The 25516-nt window shown below is 28.6% G+C and overlaps 1 long non-coding RNA gene across 1 annotated transcript in view; it reads right to left on the bottom strand.

The window, feature by feature from the left end:
- LOC113378438 overlaps positions 1 to 25516 on the bottom strand; it is a 94276-nt gene that overhangs the window by 20399 nt on the left and 48361 nt on the right. Inside the window, exon 3 of the long non-coding RNA XR_003367185.1 lies at positions 14650 to 14723. This is a non-coding gene — a long non-coding RNA (uncharacterized LOC113378438). The remainder of the gene's footprint in view (positions 1 to 14649; positions 14724 to 25516) is intronic.

The following is a 25516-nucleotide window of genomic DNA, read 5'->3' as shown; positions in this document are numbered from 1 at the left end:
GAATTAACCCCAATTTTTTTGCAAAGAATTTTTGCAGAAAAAAAATAGTTTTAAGAAAAAATTGCAGGTGCAATTGTTCTTCTAAAATTGAGGGTAGTTTAAGAACTTTTTTCGAATACAGTATGTAAATTAATTAAGCTACCTTAGCTAAAAATTTCTTTAGTTCAAAAATTTAAAACTTAAGCTTCAGAAAAACTAGTAGTATAATAGTAGTTATCAATTTAGACCAACTTTGTATGTGTTCAAACATTGCTATGAAAACGTTTCGTTATCTATATTTTTTCTTAAAGTGTAAAAAATGAAATATTTTTAAACAGATTTAAAAGCATATAAAGATTGTTAGTGCATTATACTAACGAGAATACAAATCTAATCGCTACACATATCACTTTTGTGGTAATATAAAGTTGACCCGATTCCGTTATCGAGTGTTATTTATTGCATTTTTATGTCAAATCTTAAAATCCTTGGCGCAAATGTAAGAAGACTCGAATATCTCGAAGATATTAAACAACCCCGTTGACAGATTTAAATCTAGTGCCATGTGCAGGTGCGGGTTTTCTATGCTGAACAACGAGAAAACTATGACAAACCAGAGTCAAACCAGAGCTACTTGAGCCACTTTTGTTACTATTCACAGATATATATCTATATAATCGAGCATCGTGCGATTAGATGAACTAATACTAGGAATGCTTGAGAGCAACCCTACGACTGCGACGATTTACGACACTGCGTGAAAAGTGAAGTGACCGATATTTTGTTGAAATACATTAAAAGTATATTTTTTAAGGAACTGCGTTTGTAGAAAATGCCAGATATTTTTGTGTTACATGTGGCAAACCATTCTTTTTGAAAAATGTATGTTTAGATTTACCATTAATTGTAGACTTGTTGACGATACTTATGACAGCTTTAAAATTTTTGGATTTTTGTTTTATAATTTAATATTTAATTTTATGAGATATTTAAAAATCAATTTTACGGCCAGCACTTACTGATATGTATACATACATAGCCACTAAATTACATGTAAATATAACAGTTTTAACTCCGCAACCTAATTATCAGTTCATACCGTGGTCATATACGATATTTTTAACTTCCCGTAGGGTAAGTTATAGTAATCGCAAAAAAATCGAAAATGAAAATTTTTATATATCTTTACGTTTCAGAGGTTTCTGAACATTTTGGCATACCTTAGAAAAAATGGATGTATGTGTGTGTGTGTGTGTGTGTGTGTGTATGTATGTATGTGTGTGTATGTATGTGCGGACACAAATTTTCGTCGACGATTTCGGGAACACGGATCAACCGATTTGAATAATTCAAAAAACATTCGATTTGTACTGATAAGGAGACGTGCTGATTAGTTTTTGGTGAAGTTAGGTCTAGCCGTTCCGAAGATACGGGGCAAAAAGTGCCGAAAACGGTAACTCAGTTTTTAAGAGAACGGAGCGTCCGATTTGAATAATTCAAAAAACATTTTACTTGTATTGGCAAGATGAAGAGTTGATCAAATTTTCATGAAGGCAGGTCTAGCGGTTTCGGAGATCTAATGAAAAAAGTAAAAAAAAATGCCATTCGGCGGTTAAAAATGATGATTAGAAATATGCACATCAAATTATCAGATATTGTACAGAAATTTTAACAATAAGTATATTTTTTTTTTACATTTCTATGGGTTCCGTACCAATGTTTATGCGTTAGACGGCGGCGCGGCACTTGCGCTGTGACAATTCGTCTCTATGCAGTTCAAGCAGTACGATTGCTTTGAAAAAAAGTTCAGAATTTCCAAAATATGTCAAAATGAAGAAAACATTTTTCTTTTCAAAAAAATAGTTTGTTTTCAAAATAAATTTTTTCTTTCAAAAAAAATTTTTTTTTTCAAATAAAAATTTTTTTTCAAAAAAAAGTATTTTTTTGTCATATTCCTAGTTTCTCAAAAATCTAATTAATTCGAAGTAAATTTTTTTCAAAAATGTTAATCGTTTTTAAAAAAATAATAATTTTTGGTACGGGAAGTTTCCGCAGTTTGCCTTAAGGCACGATGCCCTAATTGCCTTAAGACAGAATTCCACTTACAGCTAGTTATTATTTTTTTCATATAGACAACACAGCTCTATTAATACTGCAGCAATCTTTATTAATACTGCAGTCATCTGTTTTAGCCCTTCAGCTAGTATTACGTGCAAATTATATACTTTATATAAAAAAATTATACCTTATATACGAGTACATAAAATGTTTTCAAAAGTTTTTTATAACCAATGATGAGACATAGAAATTTATGTTAGGACGTCTATAAAAATAATAATGATTTAAAATCTTTTTTAAAAAAAACGTTTGCACGTACAACTTCAATTAACTAATATATACTATTAAAATACTAATATATCAAGAGATAAACGACAATGTTTGAAAATCCATAACAAAAGTATTTTCTTTCGTTGTTAGTTATTTTGGTTGTGAGAACTGTTCTTTAGTCTACCAGACCTTAATAAAATTTTTAAGTTTACGTAATTTTTTATGTATTATTAAATGTTTTATAGGATGTATTGTTATTTTTAAGTTAGATTCAAGTTTTTTCTATCTTATCTCCATAAAAGCTTACATGAGGGTGGGGTGAATAGGACCAACTGGACCTTTATCCTCGCAAAGGTGTAATCAATAAATAATAGTAAATAAAAAAATAAATTAAGGGGTTAAACCGCTCTCGCAGTAAAAAAAAGTATGTTTTTGCCATTTTTTTCGGATGGAAGGAAAAGTATTAAAATCATGATATTAAAAGTAATTATTTATTGTTTTTTAAAGTAACAAAATAAAATATAATTGTGCAAAAAAATTTAAAAATGGCGGTACCACAGCCATTTCGGCGAACCGCGTCAAAATCCGCGGCACGCAAAATAACTACAACAATTTGAATTTTTTTCACTCGAATTTTTTACAGTATATTTAAAATTAAATTTTTAAGTGCCCATCATAGGAAATCTTATATATGTTAATTTGTTCATCAATCATTAACAAATTACTATCCGTTTTTTTCGTTGATATTCAACGATTTTGAGTAAAGTGCTCGCCAAACAAACAAAAATTGATATTTTTAAAATCCGCTATGATGGGCACTTTAAAATGTTATTTTAAATATGCTATTAAAAAATCGAATGAAAAAAATCCAAATTGTTGTAGTTATTTTGCGTGCCTCGGATTTTGAGGCTGCTCGCCGAAATGGCTGTGGTACCGCCATTTTTAAATTTTTTTTACAATTATATTTTATTTTGTTACTTTAAAATACAATAAATAACTATCTTTAATATCATGATTTTAATACTTTTCCTTCCGTCTGAAAAAAATGGCAAAAACATACGTTTTTTTTTTACTGCTAGTGTGGTTTAACCCCTTAAGGTGAAAAACGACTTTACAGAGATAAATTAAAAAAATAATTATTCCAAATCTGCTGATAAATATTTCTGACGAAATGCCAGATCAAGGTTATATACAGTAATAACTCCGTAAAAACATGTATTGACAGATGATAAAATTGATATTTTGCATTACTTGAATAATGTAGCTAGTATTTTGTAAATTCCTCTTTAAATTAAGAATAAGACATTGAATCTGTTGTAAGCTTATGGAAAAAAAGGGCAGATGATAAATTAGTAAAAAACATCATTCTGTAATTCGTAATTAACTGGGTATTATACAGGACATAGTACAATGTTTGTTTGATACGTTTTATGTGTTGTGACATAATTCATTTCGTTTAGACAGTATAATTTTTGAAACTTAAACTAGACCTTTGTGCCTTGCCATACACTGTATGTAAAAAGAAGAAAGATTTATAAATTGATCTGGAATTTTCCAAACGTATCGGCTTAAAATTTCACGTCATAATCAGTGGATTTACAAATTTAAAAAAATGATATAGACTAAAGATATTTTAGAACAATATAGAAAAACTATAGATGTACGTCCCGGTATACATATATACAAGTGCACATATATATGTATTGTATTGAGCTCTGTTTGGCGAGTCTCATATTATATCCGACTCGGTTATAATTTTATTATTCATATTATAATCTATTAATATATATTTTTTACTATATTAGTTTTGTTTATATTGTAACCAAGATTATGTCCTTGACAGATGCCCTGAAGGTGGAACGAACATAGTTCCAAAACGTTGACAATAAATAATTTTGTAAAAAACTGTTACTATTGGAATCATTGTATCAAAGCTCAACACAACATATAAAAATCCATGACTCAACTATCTAGTATTGTGTACACACATAAACAAGTGTGCTTGCTGCGTGAAAAGTAATAGACTAAAAATCAAATAATACATAATAAAACTTGTAATTAAATAACATTATCTATTATCATAATGCGGTTGATTATAATTATTATATTGGTCGCAAACAGAGAGTAGAGAGAGCAGAGACCCAGTGTCTGGCGTTTTGTGTGCGTCTGATGCGTTTCTTTATTTTATCATGCTGAGAGCGTCGAGGGCACTCCAGTCCCATCACCTTTCAGGGTAACTTTTCAAGTGGCTTCTTGATATTTGTTGCCGTTCGAGATAAAGACACGCTGGGTGTCAACTCGAACTAATCTCGTTAGTCACACATTCGAAAATGTGGCGCAAACAATGACCAAAATAAATAAAACAATGACGTTCCATTCCATTAATGAGTTAATTAAGTTGTATCGAATAAATACTCGCTCGATGGTGTAGGTGTACGTTCCGCGGGAGCATCAAGTTACCATACAATAGAAATCTTCTTTAAATTAGTCTTCCTCTTTGAATGTCCGTTATACCAATTTGTCATAAATATTACAGGACTAGTAGTGTATGGAATCGTGCCTTAAGGAAAATTGAAACTTTGACCACTTTTTGAGCAAAAAAATTACAATTGATTATTTTTGAACGTTTTGAATTTTTTTGAAAATTTTGAAAACATTTGATATTTTTCAAAGCGATCGGGCTGCGTATCTGTTTTATAAAAGAATAATAAAAGCGCGTAAACATCGCATTGCAGTCTAACGTATAAACATTATAAATCTTGGTACGGAGCTCACAGATAGAAAATTCAAATATGTACAGCATATCTGACAATTTTATGCGCAAAGACCATTTAATGGAGAGCATTTCCATAAATAACGTTTATTAAGTAAGTAGTTTTAATTACAACTCAATACTATGTAGTTCGATGATTTTATTAGACATCAATTATTAGAGATATTTTTTATACACTTTTTGTTTATATATTACAAATGTCATGGCACACCAAATTAACTTGGAGCTAATTTGCTCCATAGGCATAATCATTTTCCACCGCAAATTTTTCTAACTGTTTTTATTGAATCCTCACCACTAAGCCCGCCTCCTTAAAAATTTAATCAAATCTTCATTTTGCCAATACAAATAAAATATTTTTGAATTATTCAAATTGGACGCTCCGTTCTCAAACTGAATTGCCATTTTTGGCACTTCTTGCTCCATATCTTTGAAACGGCTTGGTCTGCCTTTGCTAGAAACTAATCATCCCATTAATACTAATTGAATGTTGTTTAAACTATTGAAATCAATTTTGTATCCGCATATACATACATACAAACTACACACACACATACACACACGAACACACACATCCATTTTTCCTAAGGTATGTCAAAATATTTAGAAACCTCTGAAACGTAAAGATATATAAAATTTTTTATTTTCAATTTTTTTGCGATTACTATACCTTACCTTACTGGCAGTTAAAACTTTACGAATCTTATATTATTGCATTTTCGAAGCATTTCAAATTAAATAATTATTTGATTTAATTTTTATCTACTAATCTATTACCTTTTATACTTATCTATTACTCTAGACATGTAGGTTTGATCAAAAGCCTAGTCAGTATATTAGAGAGAAAAATTCAGAGAATTAAAATAATTGTTGATAATTAATTTTTTAGAGAATCAAGAAAATTTTATTTATATATTTACGAACAGCAATCTAAACTCAAGGTTACTATGAGTTGTTGTGATGAATTTGTAATGAACTAAGTCGGTTTTTTATAGATAGCAACTTAAACAGTTGTTCCGTCTTCATGTATTGAATTTTTATTATTACATTTTCTGCATAAGAAATGAATTTTTTTTGGCGCATGAACGCCGGATAATGGTTATTTTCTCTTGAAAACAAATTGCTATATCGTGATTTTTTGTCAAACCCTCCCTCCCCCTTAAAACCTCACGTGATTAATGGACGCCCTCTCTTGGTAATACCAAGAGCGAGCCCAATTTGACGAGGTCAATTGTCAAATTGACCGATAAAGACGTCAGTCTTTATAATAACGAACTCCTCAAAATACTAATGAACAGATAAATTTAGAAATAAAACATTTCTTGTTGAAATTAAATATCACAATATCACATAGGTATTCGGCAACACTTCAAATACTATTTGTTTTAAAGATTTCAAAACAAATTTAACTTTAACTTATAAATATCATAACACTTAACAAGAAAAAATATTCTCTATTCAAAAGAGCAGTTGTGAATGTGATAGAGGAACAAAAAGCCCGACAAATGAATAAAATAATAATATTGATAAGTGTTATAAAAACAAGGATGATAATGCACATGCATATGCACAAATATATAAATTAGCATGTGCATATAGACATATATATATATATACTATGTGATATATAATGTATATGTGTATGTATTAGGTCTATTTTTCTGTAAGACCGTTAGGTCAAATTCATAAATTTTCGATCAGTTATTTACATACTTTGTCGTGCACAATCATTTCACCGTTGTTTAGGCACATGATCGAAAAAAAATGATTTTCATAACAACCCGTCATAAAACGTTTTCAAAAAATTCAAATAGTTTTTACAATAAGCTCCCTTGCAATACCGTAAAAAAACATGTTCAATAATTTTTTTTAAATAACAGTTACCAAAAACATAAAAAAGTAGGTACGGCAAAAAGTCGTTTATGGCTTGACGTCATTAAAAGAAGCTAACAATAAAATTAAATGCAAAAAAAAATCTGGAATATAGTTTGATACAATTACTTTATTAATATTGCACATTGTATACAATTTTTTGCATATTTTTTAAAAAAGGTCATTTTTATGAACAAGAGTGATCTATTTTTTTACTGTTATATCCAAATCAGGTTAACAACGCCTACCATTCTAGAGCATTTTTTTATGAGGGATACATTATTGCTCAGAATGCTTTAAAATCAAGGACGGTTGTTGATTTTTTTAACAGTTGGTTTTGTATAGATATTAATAAATATTTCTACGAAAAGAATGTTTTTACAACTCAATTCATTTTTCAATTAGGCCATAATAATTTTAGTTATTCTTGCCCAAAAGATAGACATAAAGTTGACAAACTGAATATTTTTATACGTTTATAATATCACAAAAGATAAAAATTTAGATAAAAAACACCAAAAACTTTTTGACAAAAATTATTTAATTTACAAAAAAATAAAATGTTTTATTTTGAGCAAAAATGTAGAAAATATTTTTCTTACAAGGGGAACATTGTTATTTGGAATAGATTGCAACTGTTCAACTCTTAGTTTTATGTACACGATATTAGTAAAATAATTAATAATTTTAATATGTCATAGATATTCATTTCATCATATTCTCTACTAGATGCAATATTAGTTAATAGTTAAAAAAACTATTAAATTTAATTCAATATACTATTGAATTACTAAAAAAATATATGAATTATGATCGATTTATGTTCACAAAAATCAATCATGAATACATCAAAAAAGATTTAAAATATATGAATATAATGTTTTCAAGAGTATTTCTGGTTATGGTTATCATCAAAAATACTTTAAAAACGAAGACAATTGATATTTTTTCATATTTAGTTTTATGTATACATTTACCAAGATAATTCCACGAAAAGAATATTCAAATTGTATTAGATTATTTGCCTGGGCAGATATACATTTCATCACATACCCTCTTTTGAACCGTAATAAAATAGGTAAATTATTACCAGAAACAAACATATTCTAGATACTTTCAAGAAATTGTTAAAATCGCATGACTCTCTTGCACGTGTTTTCAAAACAATTCTAAAACGAATAATAAGCATTTTTTTATTTTAACGAGTGGTGTTAAAAACTGCGAAGAGCTAAGGCAATGTGTTCAATATCATATCTACGACCGAAAACATCACCATCAAGTCTATTTCCTGAAATCCAGATGGATCCGATTTCCAAATTGTACGAAGAACGAAAAAATTCTATCGGACATATTTGAAATGTAGACAAGTGTCAACTAGGTAGGCTGGACAACTTGGTGGGTCTTTGCAATTTCGGGCTGAGAAATTCGAATAAATATTTTAAATATAATAAAAAAATCTCACTTAAAAACAAATTTAGTAATAGTGATTATTACAATTAAATTTTATGTTTCGACTTATTATTATATCAAAATATTGCCTAATAATATCATAGTGTATTTAACATTTGATATGTGTTATTATTGTTAATTATTACTTAAGAATTGAATATTAAACTTAGTTTCACGATTAATTTAAATATTTGTTATTAATTATCTATTTGTCAACTGAATATCAAATAACAATTATTAATAATCTATAGCTTTTTAGGACTGAGAACTTCGAACTAATACCAATTTTTCTTTATTATTCGTCTACCACAATCGTTTTTTTTTAATGTGTGATTCATATTTGATATATTTATTTTTCCATTAATCCATACTATTCGAATATATTTTTTAAAAATATGAATAATTCAAAGATAGAGAAATTGACTCTATAAATAAAGTGCATTAACTTTACTAACTTATAAAGTACAAATTTAATACTAATTATAACTGATATTCATCCACAAGGTTTACGTTTTTTATGCATAATCAGAAAAAATTAATAGCTTTGTATAATAATATGCACTAGTTTATGTTTTTGCATGAATAAAAAATTGGTTTTATTTATGTACAAATATAATATAATATAAATCATAAATACAACACGACCGTAAATTATAAAAAATAATGGTCGGACTAATAAGATCTATTGCACATTTGATGAATAGAACTAACGATATACTAATTGCAGATATATTTATCTCACTGTTTATTTTGTTATTTTTTCTCTATTAAATTGCAATCAAACATTTTTTACAATTGGAAACTTTTAACTTAAATTTTAAACTTTGAATTTTTAACTTCTCGTAGGTTAAGTTATAGTAATCGTAAAAAAATCGAAAATGAAAATTTTTGCATATCTTTACGTTTCAAGACCTCCAGAACGTATTGGCATACCATAGAAATGATGGTTGTGTGTTCGTGTGTATGTGCGGATACAATTTTTTATCGACGATTATGAGAGCACCGATAAACCGATTTGAATGATTAAAAAAACACTCGATTTGTATTGAAGGAGTGACATGTTGATTAGTTTTTGGCAAAGGCAGACCTACCCGTTTTAAAGATACGGGGCAAAAGGTGCAGAAAATTCAGTTTTTGAGACAGAAAATAATTAAAAAAACGTTTTATTTGCATTGACGGAATGAAAAAGTGATTAAATTTATGAGAAGGCACGTCCAGCGACTTCGGGAATCCAATAAAAAAACGTTAACTAGTGATGTATGTCATCGTGCATTAAGGCAAATTGCTGGAACTTCCCGTACCGTAATAAAATATTCAAAAATAAATAAATAAATATTTTCAAATAGATTATTGTAAACACTGTAACTTTTATTATTCTTATTTTATAGACAAAATATAAAAAATTATGAATTAGACGACGATATAGTATTAGAGAAAAGTAAATATTGAAACTTAATCAATCGGATTTAAAATGATGGACATTGTCTAATATTTATAAGAATTATATAAACTGAATTAGAAAGTTAAAATTATTTGTTTGAAGTATATAAGTGGACTATAGAATTTTAGCTAAAATCAAAATTAAAATCCAAATTATTTTCGATAATCTAAAAAAAATACTTTTTTTAGAAATTACAAGAAAAAATTAAATTTTGAAATAAAAAAAAAATCTTTCTCCAAAAGCAATAATGATTATTAGACATATGCACATCAAATTAAATTTTTAAAAAAAATCAAAATTCTCTAATTTTAATTTTCTCTAATATAACTTTATTTAAATTTTCAAAAATGTTAAGAAATGAAAAATGTTAAAAATTTTTAAAAATATTCATTGACGGTAAGTAGCAGCAATTTGCCTTAAGGCGCGATTCCATGTACCACTAGTTAAAAATTTAGCTATCGATAAGTGTTTAAATATGTGTTAATTAAATAGTGTCGATTTCGCAAAATCGAAAATCGTCGATGAATACTCAGTTCTAGTGGCTTTTAGGCATTTTGTGTCTCTAGATGGGTATCATCTATAAAAGTATCGTGTTTTATTGTTTTCTAGCATCTTTCGACCGAACACCAATAAGTCTGGCTTGGAAGGAGCATCGTGTGTCACGCGTGTGGTCGAGAAATATTAACATATCGGGTTCCACCACTCACTGGCGCTAACAATAAGATACGGGATTAGGGATTAGCATACGGATAACACGATTCAATACACTAATAAACACTATACTTTATTACTCAACTTACACAGATTTCAAGAATCTCTTTCTTGCATAATGGTAGTGACATAATATTCTTTTTTTTTTAAAAAAAATCACGTTTACTTAACTAGATACACCAGCAGATCGTCAATAATTTTATCAAACATCTTCAAAATATTGTATTGTCAATATTTTTTATATAGATTGGGACTTAAAGCTCCGCGAATAAATAGGTCCATCACCGATATCTCAAAAACAAATAAAAGTTAGGAGGTTTTTAACAACAATATTTGAAAGTAGAGGAAAAAAAGATGTCTAATTAGCCATCACCTTGATTCTTACGACGTTGCTGTCGGGAGATAAACGACAATGTATGAAAATCCATAACATAAGTATTTTCTTTCGTTCTTACTTTTTTTGGTTGCGAGCACTGTTGTTTAGTTACGAGACCTTATGCTATTTCTTAACTATACGCTATTTAATAGTTTTATGATATGTATTTTTAGTTTGAAGTTAGATTCAACAGTTTTTTTTTATTTAACCTCTGTTACACGTGGGTGGGATAAAAAGGACCAATCGAACTTTTGCCTTGGCAAAGGTGTGTAATAAGAAATAGTAAAAAATAACAAAGTAATTTAAGTTAATAAAAGTAATTACACAAAGGATGAATTAAATAAATAGTTATTCCAACTCTGCTGATGAATGTTTCTGACAAAATACCAAAAAAGGTTATTTACCGTATTACCTCGGTGGAAAATGCACCCATGAAATTTATATTTTGCTTTGGTTGAATAATGTAGCTATTATTTCATAAAATACTTTTAAAATTAAAAATAAGGTATGAAGAACTGTTTGCTCCCTGGCCGTCCCATTTTACCTTGCTTTATGAGTGATAAATTTTTGAAATAACAGAAAAATTACATTTCTAAAATGATGAATTAGCTGGAAGTTTTACTAAACATAGTCAGATAGTACTTTGTTTGATATAATTGGTTTGGATTTCACAATACGATTGCTCAAAGTCAAAATGGATCTTTGTGTCCCGCCCTACCCAATTAGAATATATGTCTACTATTAAAGTAATTAGTTTGAAAGGCAAGATTCTAGTTTCCTAGATGTAATATATTTTTTTACTATACTTCAACAGCATTTTTTTTACTTTTTATTATTATGCAGCAATGCTCGCAAAAAGTTATTCTTAATTGAAATCATATTTGAGGTCAAGTAAAAACATGATATCAGACTGCTTGATACCAAGCTGGTCGAGGTAGGTATCGAACTCGGCATCAGTGGTTTGTAATTCTCGTTCTGAACACACAACCTAGACTGGGTCTTAATCGTCAATATAACAAAATAACTATTCTATTCAAATAAACTGTTATTTAGTAATGATTACGTAGTTCCCAAATTAATTCTCTTACATTAAAATAACTTTCAACTGTTATTCTCATATTCCTTAAAAGTCATACATTAAGTAACAAAAATTAAATATTTCCATAAGAAGATTATTTAGTTACATTCTCATACAACTCAACAAAAATATTTTTTTTTAACCTATAGGAATAGTTGTTTTTTATTAAAATTTGATAAATTCTGATCAGATGTTTCCTCTTTACGGTTTACTATAAAATTGTTTTAATTAAACTCTATTTTTTAGTTGATTAGCCACTCAAACAATTTTATTTAAATATCAATAAAAAAATTATTAAATTGATTAAAACTTTGTAATTGAAAAGTAAATTTGTAGTATATACTGTATTATTTTATAAAAATAAAATTAGTTCTAAAACAATTTAAATTAAAACTCATACCAATTATAAATAGTAAAATAATCTTATATATGCATATGTATGTATTTAGGGAGACAAATTAAGCATAAAAAAAACTTGAGATAGCAAAGTTTTGACAAGAATATAAACCAAAAATCATGTCATTTTGGGAAAGAAATTATTAGCGTTTGTTCCATCTTCGACGAGGGTGGCTTTAAAAGATTGTGATCAAATTTCATCTGCTTTCACTCGTATTTTTTGTACAAGTCAAAAGTTCATAGTCCTTAAGTAAAAGCACAAATATATTTTATATAGGTACATTTACAGCTTTATATCTGTGTGCAAACAGAAAAAATAAGGTATTCTCTAAAGTTAATGCAAAAAAACGTAAAAGGTAGGCATGTTCGATAGGACGGCATCATATAAAACTGGTTTATTAATATTGCACCTAACTATAAGAAGGCTCAAAAAATAATAAATGATTTTTTTCTCGAATCATATAAGATTTATGTACAATAATAACTCACTTTTTAGAATACTAAAAATGCATTCCCAAAGTGCCTACTCTATTTATGAACAATCTGCTAATCGTTTATTGCTCGCAGTATTAAAACCTGGCACATATTATGCCATTTATGATTCGTTTTATGTTTTACGGAGGTGACCTATTTTTTAGTGGATGGTACCTAAATCAGGTCACAATGCCTACCATACTGGAGCAAAAGAATAAAAAAAACTATGTCATTTTTTTACATCTGTTGCTTTATGGTACCAAATAACGGTATGCTTTTTAAGGCAAAGTAATTGAAACGGCACAATTACGATTTTGCTATAGTTATATTGCACTAATTTGCAAGACCTTTTTACGTAAACTAGTATTATGAATGTGTTGTTAACGTAAAAAAATATATGGATGGCAGATTTTGAGTTATATAAAATATAACTATTGTTACATTAGACCGATTATGCATATACTTATCTTTAATCAATTAAAAGTTTAAATATTATAAAAAATATTATTTATTATTGCTTTCTTGTGATAATAAGAATAAAGAATTTAATAGGGTTCTAATATCATAAAAGATCCAATTTGATTTTTGGCAATTATTCTGTGAAAACCAAACCAAATAAATCGAGACAAATAACGCATATCAAACAAACAACTATCCAACTAGGTTGAGTAAAATTGTTAACAATTAATTCATCATTGCAGAAATATGTTTTTTGCCATTTTTTAAAAATTTGTTACCTGGTTCTTTTTACCCCATAGGCGAGATAAAAAGGAACAGTCAAAGAGCAAAAAGATTATATTTTTAATTTTGAAGAGATTTTATGAAATATTATCTACATTATTTAATGAATGCAACACACTTTAATTATTAGACTAAAAATTAAAATTTGAAATCATAACCTAAATATGTATTTTTAAACTGTATAATAAATCATATTACTATCCAAAATCTTGCTTTGGTAGGTTTTTCTGCATAATTTATCATTATCATGCTATTTATTTACAAATAAATTAAATACAACTTCTGTCTGAAATACATATTTTATAGTATAGTATAAATACATATTTTGCATACAACTTTCGTATGAAATTTTGTCAGAAAAATTTATCATCAAAGTTGGAATAACTGATAATTTAAATTTTGTGATTTTTTAAACTTATATTACATTTTCATTTACTTCTTTCCAGTTGTTTACACCTTATTAGTACAAAAGTTAGGTGATCCTTTTTACCCCAAACACATATTATTCTAGAGGTTAAAGATTATATAAAAAAACCATTGAAACTAACTTAAAAATAACGATTTATCTTATAAAAAAAATTAAATAACGTAGATTTTAAAATTATATTCAGGTATCGTAAACTAAATAACCGAGCTCAAAAATAAACCAGACTAACAACGAAAAAAATACTTTTGTTATAAAATTAACAATAATGTTGTTTAGCTCGTGATAGCGAAGTTGCCCGATTTAAGGCAATGGCTGGTTACACTTTGTCAGAAACTTTTTTTGACTTCTACTTTCAAATATTGTTAAAAAAATCCTAATTTCACTCATTTACGATCAAGCACCTCGCTACCCAATAAAGGTAAAAGAATTGTATATATACATTTTTGTTTCCACATCATGTCACTATACTCATAATATAATTAAAGCTATAATAATAAATCCAATGAAAGTTTTAGCTAAATATTTATTTATCAAGGTAATATAAGAATAAATAAAAATAATTTAATTATTTTTGAGTAGCATAGATACAAAATAAATGACTTACCAAATTATAGGGATATAAAAAAGTTTTGCATTGTTTAATATCCAATAAAATATCCAAGTTCAATAACGGCCTATCTGAAAATACAAGTAAATTACCAAATTATAAAGAAGCAATAATCAATATCGACCCATTCAAAAATACACTGTAACACATTATAATATTCGGAAAGTTTTCAGAAATTTAATATGATATGAATAAGCCAATGTTATAACTAAAATTTTTAAACTATTCATAATATAACAAAATTCAACCAATTGCATATATGTAAATATAATTTTACATAACTACACATTTGTCAAAGCATATGCTTTATATTTCGATATTGAATGCTTGATAGTTATAACACCCTCAAGAACGTGCTAATGCATTCCTTGGTATATTTGTGTCGAAGATATATATCTGAAGTGCAGGCATGCCTTATTTCTAAAAATGCAATAAAATACAGAAAATATTGCCCGAAATTTTAATGAAATTCTCACCATGATTAGCTGTTTATAAAAAAGTTTATCGTAAGTGGAAAGCTTAAAAATTATCTTTATGTTATTATTCATTAGAGTATGATGCAGTGAGAAAAAACAGACAAGGTTCATAGTAACTAAGGATCGTGACGATTGATATTTATTTATTGTTTGGTACATGATGTAGGCGTTCTCATGGGCATGCTCAAAAGAATGCGTACTATTTATATTACAATTCAAAATTGTTAATAACACTATATACAAATACGTATTTTGTGTAACACGTCCGTTTTGAGCGCCGAGTGCTTGGCTTTCAGTTTTTAACACAAAACAGCCCTGTAACTTATATAATGATTTTTTTTTCAATATATGCTTTATTGGGCTTATGATTTTGCCAAAAAATCCGACTTGGTAAAATTATGTTTTCTTGACGTTGCAAGTCATTTTGAATCGTTTATGAATTTTTTGTGAACGTTTTTTCAAAAACGGCTGCACTATTTTCAAAAATTTAAAAGCTAATCAATGTAACTCAATAAGATCTCACATTAATTTTTTTTGCGCGACTATCGGCCTAGCGGATTCTTTATAATTAAGAAAAATATGCTAAATTTTTCGTCCTCGTTTTAGTCAAATATTCTGAACCAATTTTAAAATTTCAAAAAATATTAGGAAATTGTGCTGATTAGTTTTTGATAAAGATCGGCCGTACGTTTCTTCTTAAAAATTGTTAAAAAAATGTGACAATTTTAATAAAAATTTTGAAAAAAAATGTTTTACTAAGAATTTATGTAAAATTTGAATTTAAGATTCAATAAACCGCAAGTAAATATAAAACTTGTACAATAAATAAATACAATAAAACTTGTATTATATAATAAATTTACACACACATTTAATATTAGAAAAAAATCCGAAAAATGAATAATCTCATAACTATTAAATTTCTGTGGTGTAGGTTATAGTAATCGCAATATAATCGAAAATGAAAATTTCTGCACATTGTTGGGATTCAAAACTTTCTTAACGTTTTGGCATACTTTAAAAAAAAATGTATGTATGTGTATGCATAGGTACGTGCGGATACAATTTTTCGTACACGATTTTAGGAGCACAGACCAAACGATTTCAATGATTCAGAAAGCATTTCACTAATGTTGACGGAATGAAGATGTGATTAAATTTTTGAGAGAGCAGGTTATGTAGTTTCGGAGATCCGATAGAAAATAAAAATCCGATAGAAAATAAAAATCCGATAAAATTTCCGTTTGGCGGACAAAAATTATCATTAGACATATGCACATTAAATTATCAAGTATGTTAATAAGAAGTACAAACTTTGAAACAGAACACTACTGACAAGCAAATAAATTATTAATTTTTGAAGGAATCTAATAATTAAAAGATTAAAAAAAATCTAATCATAACTCCCTACGGATCAGAAATGTGGACTCTAAAAAATGTAACACTACTGACAAAAAAGCTGAGCCTCAACAAGAGCAAGATGTTGATAAAATGCTCTTTGCGGATCAGAAACACGGACTCGAACTAAAAGCACTACCAAAAAAATATTTGTAAACATTTTTTTGGGTTTCGTGCCAATATTTATGATGATTAACCGTTTGACTGCGACGTAGCGCTTACGTTTCCATATTTGGTCACTAAAATAGCTACGCAACGCGTAGCGCTTTAAAATTAATTTAATTTTTCAAAAAAATCAGAATATAAAAAAATTCTAATTTTTCAAAAAAGTATGTTTTCGAAAAAATTTCAAAATTCTCAAAAATCTAATTTACATCACTACTGCACACAAGTTTTTTTTATCATGCTTTATATTTAGTGTAATATATTTCGCGATTCAATAGAATACACAAACGCCAAACATATATGCAGATGAACGATATGAACAGACGACCAAAGTCTGGAAGTACGCCGAAACAGCAAGCATGGCAATAGGCTCTAGTAATTTAAGTTTTAATCAGTTGCCTTATTAAAAATCATGAACTTTCTTCAATCTTCTCCAATTTTTTTCGGCGTAGACGTGAGCATTATACGATGAGGCATGCACAGTGCCACGATCTTCCAGTCACATTTTATGATTTGCAAACAGGCACAAACAGGCAATAATAAACGACAGCCAATTGTCAAGAGACGCTTTGTCGGCTCGGTGTCGCGCGACTTTAAATCGCAGGACTATAAAGATAACAGTAGAAAACTAGAATATTGTTATATTACCAGCAACAACAGCGCACGCAAAGACGTAGCAATAAAACATAAAACGCGCCGCGCGACAGGCCAACAGGAGACGAACCACTCGGCCCAAAGGCGAAGGGTGGATTAATCATACGGAGAATAATTGAGAATTAAATTATTAATTTGATTTTTTTTGAAAAATTATGATGAGTAGGGTAGAACGGGACTTAAAGATCCACGGGTAAAAAATCCACAATCAATATCTTAAGAAGAAGTAAATATTTGAAAGTAGGGTGGAAAACATGTATAATCAGCCATCACCTTGATTTTTACGACGTCGCTGTCAAGGGATGAACAGCAATGTTTGAAAATCCATAACAAAAGTATCTCCTTTCGTTAATAGTTTTTTGGGTTTTAAGCACTGTGCTTCGTCTTTGCTTGTGTCTTAACTTTGCTATCAAGAGATAAACGGCAATATTTGAAAATCTATAACAAAAGTTTTTTTCCGTTGGCAGTTTTTTTTGTTATGAACACTGTTGTTTAGTTTACAATACCATAATATCATTTTTAAGTATACGTTATTTAGTTGATTTATAAGGTGTACTGTTATTTTTAAGTTTTTAAGATTCAACAGTTTTTTTTATATACCATCTATTGAAGCTGACATTTGGGTGGGGTAAAAAGGGCCAACTAAACCACTCTAGCAAAGGTGTAAAAAATAAAAAATAGTAAATAAAAAATAATTTGCTGCGTTACATCCATTTTTTCTAAGGTATGCCAAAATGTTCAGATGGTCCTGAAACGTAAAGAATTTTTTCAAGATTACTATAACCTACCCTTGTATAGGTTGATAAATTGTTATTCCACTCTGCTGATAAATATTTCTGATAAAATACTAGATCAAGGTTATATACAGTGTAAAAATAAGTCATTGGACCTGTTTGCCCCCTGGTCGTCTTATTTTACCCTACAAATGAGGTCAAAAGGACCAGATGACAATTTTTTGAAAAGAGCAAAAAAACACATTTGCACAATGGTGAATTAGCTGGGTTTTACTAAACATAGTTAGATAGTAGTTTGTTTGATATGTGTTATTTGTTGTGATATAATTGGATTGCTTTTCATAATATAATTGATCGAAGCTAAATTGGATCTTTGTGCCCCGCCCTACTCTATTAAATTTGTATATCATTACCCTACTACATTATTTCGTTTATCAATAGCTTAGCCTGCTACTAATTTAAAAAATATTGTACCTTTTTTGAACGAAGTGCAAATATTTTCAATTGTATCTCTATATTAAAAATATAGAATGACGATAGATATAATTTTTTAATAAATATAGATATAATTTTTTTCGAAAAAAATGACAAAATTTTATAGGAAGAATTAGTTTCAATTACATCAATATATCTCCAAAGTCGAATCATTTGCACTACGATTTTTTGTATTACGATTAATGTTATTTCTCCATATTTTCATTATAGCAAGATGTATAAAATTTTCAATTAACTAGTGGTACGTGCTAAAGCTTTAACAAAAATAACAGTTTTTCATTTCGTCAATAATAATAAGACGTTTTTTAAATTATTTAAATCGGACTCTCCGTTATCTCAAAAACTGAAAAACCATTTTTGTGCCCCGCATCTCCGAAACGGCTAAACCTGCCTTTGCCAGAAACAAATCAGCACGTCTCCTAACAGTAGGAACGGATGTTTTTTGAATTATTCGACGAAAATTTGCCAAAATGTTCAGAAACCTCTAAAACGTAAAGATATATAAAAAAAATTATTATCGACCTTTTTGCGATTACTATAACTTACGCTATGAGAAATTAAAAATTTCAAATTTTTCATAAAAGTAATTTTTCAAGCATTTCAAAAAATTTTAACGCTTTTAATTACAATATTGAAAGATCCATAAGCCATTCAATTTGCCATGAGGCAAGACACCATTCACCAAAATATTTTAAGTGTTACCTAAGAGACAGTGCAAATAAAAAGTTAATGTAGAACAAATATGTTAACAATATAATAATATATTTTTAACATAGTAATTAAAATAGTGCTGTCGTACAAAACAATGATAAAAAATGAAAATATACAAAACTGTTCAAGACATCAAGATATGAAAAATGCCACCACGAGCTCTCCTCGATTGCTGACAATAAATTCCCGTACAGACGCAGTACGAGCATTTGCTGCGGGTCTGTTTGTTTTACCGATAATACAGTAGCCGCGATCAGCCTTCGGCCGTCCGCCGACACCTGTTGTTTGACTAATGGGGTTGCGTGCTCGAGAGGGTTAACGACTAACGACGCACGCAATGATTCACTATCAATCGGAATCAATTACTGCAATTATCACGCCGGCGATCACCACTCAATAATTCGAATATCGTCTCGGCTATAGGCGGTACATTACTACTGGCACACGCGATCTGGTAAAATTATGTGATGATTTTTTACCGCTATCAATTTGAATGTCAATTTCAGATCTAGTCTTATAGAATCATTTAATAGTCTGATTGACTTGAATTATAATAAAAAAATTCTTGATTCTGGTGGGCACGTCAAGTAGTTCAAAAAATTATCGACAGCATTACATTTTTTATATTTATAGGATTAACAGAACATATTAGTTCTATAACTCAAAATAAGAGTCCAATAACTCAAAAAGTAATCATCAGATCAACTTGAATTTTTCAGAAAATATTTTCAAGATATTACAATTGCTGAAAATGCAAAAAATAAAAATCGATTTTTCAAAAATTCCAAGTACCCCTAACTCGGCTTTAGAAAATAATCCAACGGTTGTCTTATCTATTTTTCATGAATTTCTCATTAGAATAACACATACTGGTAAACTCCATCATCATAAAGGCTAAATATGACCACGAAACCGACAGCGAACAAGTACCATAAGATTTTCCAGTTTTTCTTAAATTTTTCAATTGCAACTTGTCTGTAGGCCACACCGTGCGGAATTCGAAGTTGCGATATATGGGAAAAAAATTATTATAGATTAACTCTAATACTGATGAATTTGTATCGGATGCAGCAATGTCGGGTGAGGGTTGTTAATTTATCATTGTACAATTGTGCTGTTTTTGATGTTTTTCAAAAATTTGTTACCTGATACTTTTTACCCCATGAGCGGGCTAAAATGAGACAGCCTGAAGGCAAACAAATCCAATAACTTATTTTTTTAAATTATAGATTGATTTTAAAAAATATTAGCTATATGATTCAACCAATGCACAATATAAACATGGGTACATTTTTTACAGAGATAACACTATATTGATCTGGTATTTTGTCTGAAATATTAATCAGCAGAGTTAGAATAATTATTTATTTACCTTGCATGTGATAAAATTGCTTTTTTAACTTAATTTACTTTTTTATTTACTATTTTGTATTTTTTACATCTTTGACAGGGTAAATGTTCAGTTAGTCCTTTTAACCCCATCTAGATGTAAGCGTTTAAAGAGGTTATACAAAACAAACTGTCGAATCTAACTTAAACTTAAAAAATCATCTTATAGAACAATTGAAAAGTTCTTTAAGTTTATAATACTTAAAAATTATACTAACATAGGTCTAAACTAATTAAACTAAACAACAGTGCTCACAACCAAAAAAAATGACAATGAAAGAAAATATTTTGTTATGGATTTTCAAACATTGCCATTTATTACCCATAGCAACGTCATAAGAATCAAGGTGGTGATGGATAGTTATACATTTTTTTCCTTCTACTTTCAAATATGTTGTTATGAAATTCCTAATTTTACTTGTTTTTGAGATATCGGTGGTGGGCTTTTTTACTTACGGAACTTTAAGCCACGCTCTACCCTATATGCTTGATATAAAAGTTTGAAATTTTTTAAGAATAATTTAACTGTTTAAAATGTTCTATATAAAAAAGACGAGAGGAATGCATGCTAGTGGAGCTATGAATTTATTTTAGTAGTGTAGAGTTAATTATACTATAATCTATTAATCTTTAATGTGCGAGTCTGCTTCTTGTTTCACTGTTTTGTCTATTTAAAAAATATGAAGAATACTAAATTCTTTATCCAAGCAATGACGACACGGATAGATATCAAACAAACGGTATTAGTAAAAACTCTCAGTTTTTTTTCGATTTTATGAATGCAGCCATTTTAAAAATAGCTAAAATTATATATATATATATATATACATACATACATACATATCTATTTATAAATGTCTAAATACTCGTCACGATTTTTGATTTTTTAGAAGTCGCGTTGAAATTGCATACGGTAAAACATAAATTTTATAACTTTTCTACGATTTGTTTACATTCACTACTACGGAAGCAATGATTTGAAGCATTGTGCAATAAATAGTAAATAAACGAGAAATATTTATTCCCCCTAATATTTTCAAATTCCTAATTTTATAGTACTATAAACGAACAGCAAATGCTTCCAGAGAATAGTTGGCACACGACGCGAGGTGCACAAGAGGGAACGGCTGGAAAATTCTAACCAACCACGTGTACTCACCACTTTACAAAATTATTTATATAGATCTGACAAATTCATCAATTTATAAATTAAAGAAAGTCAGTTCAGAAAGATATCAGGTAATTGTATCAAATCAAAATCCATTTTATTTTTAATCAATAAGTATGAACATTGAGCAGTAATTGTTGGTGCTAATGTTGTCAAATTAATTAGACAGCTTTATAAAAATAAACGTAAAAAATAATTGATGCGTGAGACGCTAATACAAAAATAGAACCGTAATATAACATTATCATACTATTTTTTATGTTATCTGAGAATTGGCCTCTTAGTATTGTAGGGTATAGCGAAACTTAAAGATCTGCGGGTAGAAAAGTCTACAACTCTATAAATAATTCGAAAACTAGTTGAGTTTAATTTTTTTTAATAACAATATTTGAAAGTAGAGGGAATGGATGTGTAACCGGTCATCACCTTGGTTCTTGCGACGTTGCTATCAGGAGATAAACGAAAGTCCATAACAAAAGTATTTTTTTTTAGAGTTAGTTTTTTTTGGTTGTGAGCACTGTTGTTAGGTTTACGAGACCTTAATATAATTTTTAAGTATACGTTGTTTAATTGTTTCATAAGATGTATTGTAAATTCTAAGTTAAATTCAACAGTTTTTTATGTAGCCTCTATAGAAGCTTACACTTGTGTGTGGTAAAAATACAGCTGAACCTTCATCCTGACAAAGATGTAAATAATGAAAAAAGGTAAATAAAAAAGTAAATTTTGTTATTAAAAGCAATTTTACAAGAGATAAGTTAAATAAATAGTTATTCCTTATTGTGTGAGCTCTGTAAAAAATGTAGCCATGGAGTATATATTTTGCATTGGTTGAACAATATAATTATTATTATGTAAAATCTCTTTAAAATTAAAAACAAGACATTGAACATGTCTGCCCCTTGACCGTTTCATTTTACTCCACCTATAAGGTGGAAAGAAACAGGTGAAATTTTTTTAAAACGTAGCAATAAAGCATATTTTTACAATGATGACTTAGCTGGGATTTTACTGAACTTACATAGTCGTTTGTTTGATATGTGTTATTTGTTGTGATACAATTGGTTTGGTTTTTGAAAAATAATTGCTCAAAGTCAAATTGGAACTTTGCGCCCCGCAATACAATAATAAAAATTAATAATCAAAATACATGAACGATTTTCGTACGTCGTTGAATTAATTACGAAAGTATGCAATATATAATTGTAAAAAACATTTTGGTTTTAATAATATTTTACCTAGCACAACAATCAACATCTACAACATAATATTATAATATATCAAAACAAATTTTAATCCAATTAATTTAAATTTACAAAAACTACTCCAAAACTAAATTTACTCCTCTACTTGACAAATTAATATTCGAAAGGGAAATGACGCGTGTCAGAGACAAACTTTATGAAAAAATACAAGATTGCCATCAGGCCTAGTTGTCGTATGTTTACAGTAACAATACATTACAAACGTTTGAAATTTTGCCATAAAGTTTTATACATATATATTTTCAAGGCTGCCGAAAATTTTGAGCCACGCTTAAGTAATATTAACGCAACTAAAGAGACGTACCGCATCAATATATTGCACAAGACAGCATAAATACAAATACTTATGAGAATTACAGGGTTTCTCAAACGGTTGGAGAAAAAGCAAAAAATAGTTCACTTTATAGAATTTAATTGAGTTTAAAATAACTAAATTTAAGTTTTTTTTAAATTAATTTATTCATTTTTATTTTTGTTTTACCACTGTACCAAAAATAAATAAATCGAAAATATTTAAGTTTTGTGTTGATATAAGACATACAAAAATATTATCAAAAAAAGTATGAAAATAAATATATATTCGCCAATATAATTGAAATTAATAATTAAAAATAATTTAATGTTTTATAGCTATTCAATAAAACCAAACCACTAAACCTACCATTCTAAAAATTTAAACAGTTCTTCACTTCGTCCATACAAATAAGGGGGTGTTCATTAATCACGTGAGGTTTTAAGAAGCAGGGGGGGTAAAAAAATCACGGAATATCACGTGGGGGAGGGAGGGGTATAGTAATATATCACGTTGTTTATTTCTTACTTATTTTTTTTTTTAAAAAAATCAAACATCTTCAATAAAATCAAAAATTTTTTCTCGTAACTAAAAATACACATGACGTTTGAAGGAGAGGAAGGTAATTTTGAATATCACCACGTATCACCAAGGAGTGGGGGGGGGGATCAAAAAATCCTTTAAAAATCGATCACGTGATTAATGAACGCCCCCTAAACTGATTTCTTCATTCAAATCGAACGCTCCGTTTTCTCAGAAATTGAAATACCATACAAAGCGAATGTTTTTTCAATCATTCAAATTGGTTGACCTGTGTTCCCGAAAGCACACACACACACATACATCCAATTTTTTTAAGGCATGCCAAAATATTCAGAAATCTTTGAAACGTAGAGTTATGAAAAAAAAATTTTGTTTTGTTTATTTTTGTTATTACTATAACTTACTCTACGGACAATAAAAATGCAATTAGGTTCGGTAAAGCTCGTCGTGAGCAGATCTTATATATATTTAGTTCAACGCTAAAACTTATTATTTTAATTAATAAAATTAAGATGTAGATTTGTTTTAATCAAGAATTAATATTGACTTTTATTTCTTTCCATTGTGTAAAACATTTAGGAGACATTTCCACTAACTAACTGAAGAGATTAAGTCATCAATTTACATGATAAAATTTGAAATGCCTTAGTTATTATTTATAAGTTAATAGTTAAGTTTATATTATCATTATTAAAATATTGTTAATATTATTTATAAAAATGAAAAAACAACTATTGAGTTGTTTTTCCAACATGTCATTATAATATACAATGTCCCTGTTACGGCTGACAATTGCAAATCAACAAATTTGCTAAATGTCCTTAACTGGACAGTTGTAAATGTAGTAATAAATAAATAAAAATCTGATCTAACAAAGCACATATAAACAGTAGGATTTAAACTTTATTCATTTAAAAAATTTAATTATTGAATATTAATGTTTTTATTATAACTTGTAATCTGCAAAAAATTCTGAAACTGACCTCATCATTTTTTTTATATCGAAACTTGTCCGTCAAAAAACATCAACGATCGCGTGTGCCTAACTAGCTGGTCGAACAAATATTTACCGTCAATTTTCCAAAGCTCGACTTACTCATAAAATGTCCCATTTATTGCAAGTGCGTACGTGTTGCAAATGTATGTAACCTCCAAAACACAATTAAAGCCACGCGTCCCGTGGAGGTACGACCGACAATAAAACAGAATCGTTTAATAGCGCAGTCGTCGTCCTTTTTGGGCAAATAACGCAAATATTACGGTACTGTGTTTTACAACGGTCGAGGACCGTAATGTACTAAATACGGTAATAATACGTTAATATGTCAAAATGCTCACCGTTGTCCTCAAGTTCCTTCGAGCATTTATGTCATTTGTACTAAAGGCAGTTTAGCGTTCCAAGGACGAAAAGACCAACTTACGCCACGCGAACTCGATGATAATTTAGATTTGAAGGAAGAAAAACAATTTGATTCATAAACTACTTCAATTTTACCCTAACATCACAATTTTCAAAATCCTTCAGAAATATTTCTAAATTATCAACTTGAAGAATGAAATATTCTCATGTTCTT

The sequence above is a fragment of the Ctenocephalides felis genome, unplaced genomic scaffold, assembly GCF_003426905.1.
Source record: "Ctenocephalides felis isolate EL2017-DRISC unplaced genomic scaffold, ASM342690v1 CF-g0.4_SCAFFOLD_01886, whole genome shotgun sequence".
NCBI lineage: Eukaryota > Metazoa > Arthropoda > Insecta > Siphonaptera > Pulicidae > Ctenocephalides > Ctenocephalides felis.
The sequence above is the reverse complement of the archived record's forward strand: the minus strand, read 5'-3'. Positions and strand labels throughout refer to the sequence as shown.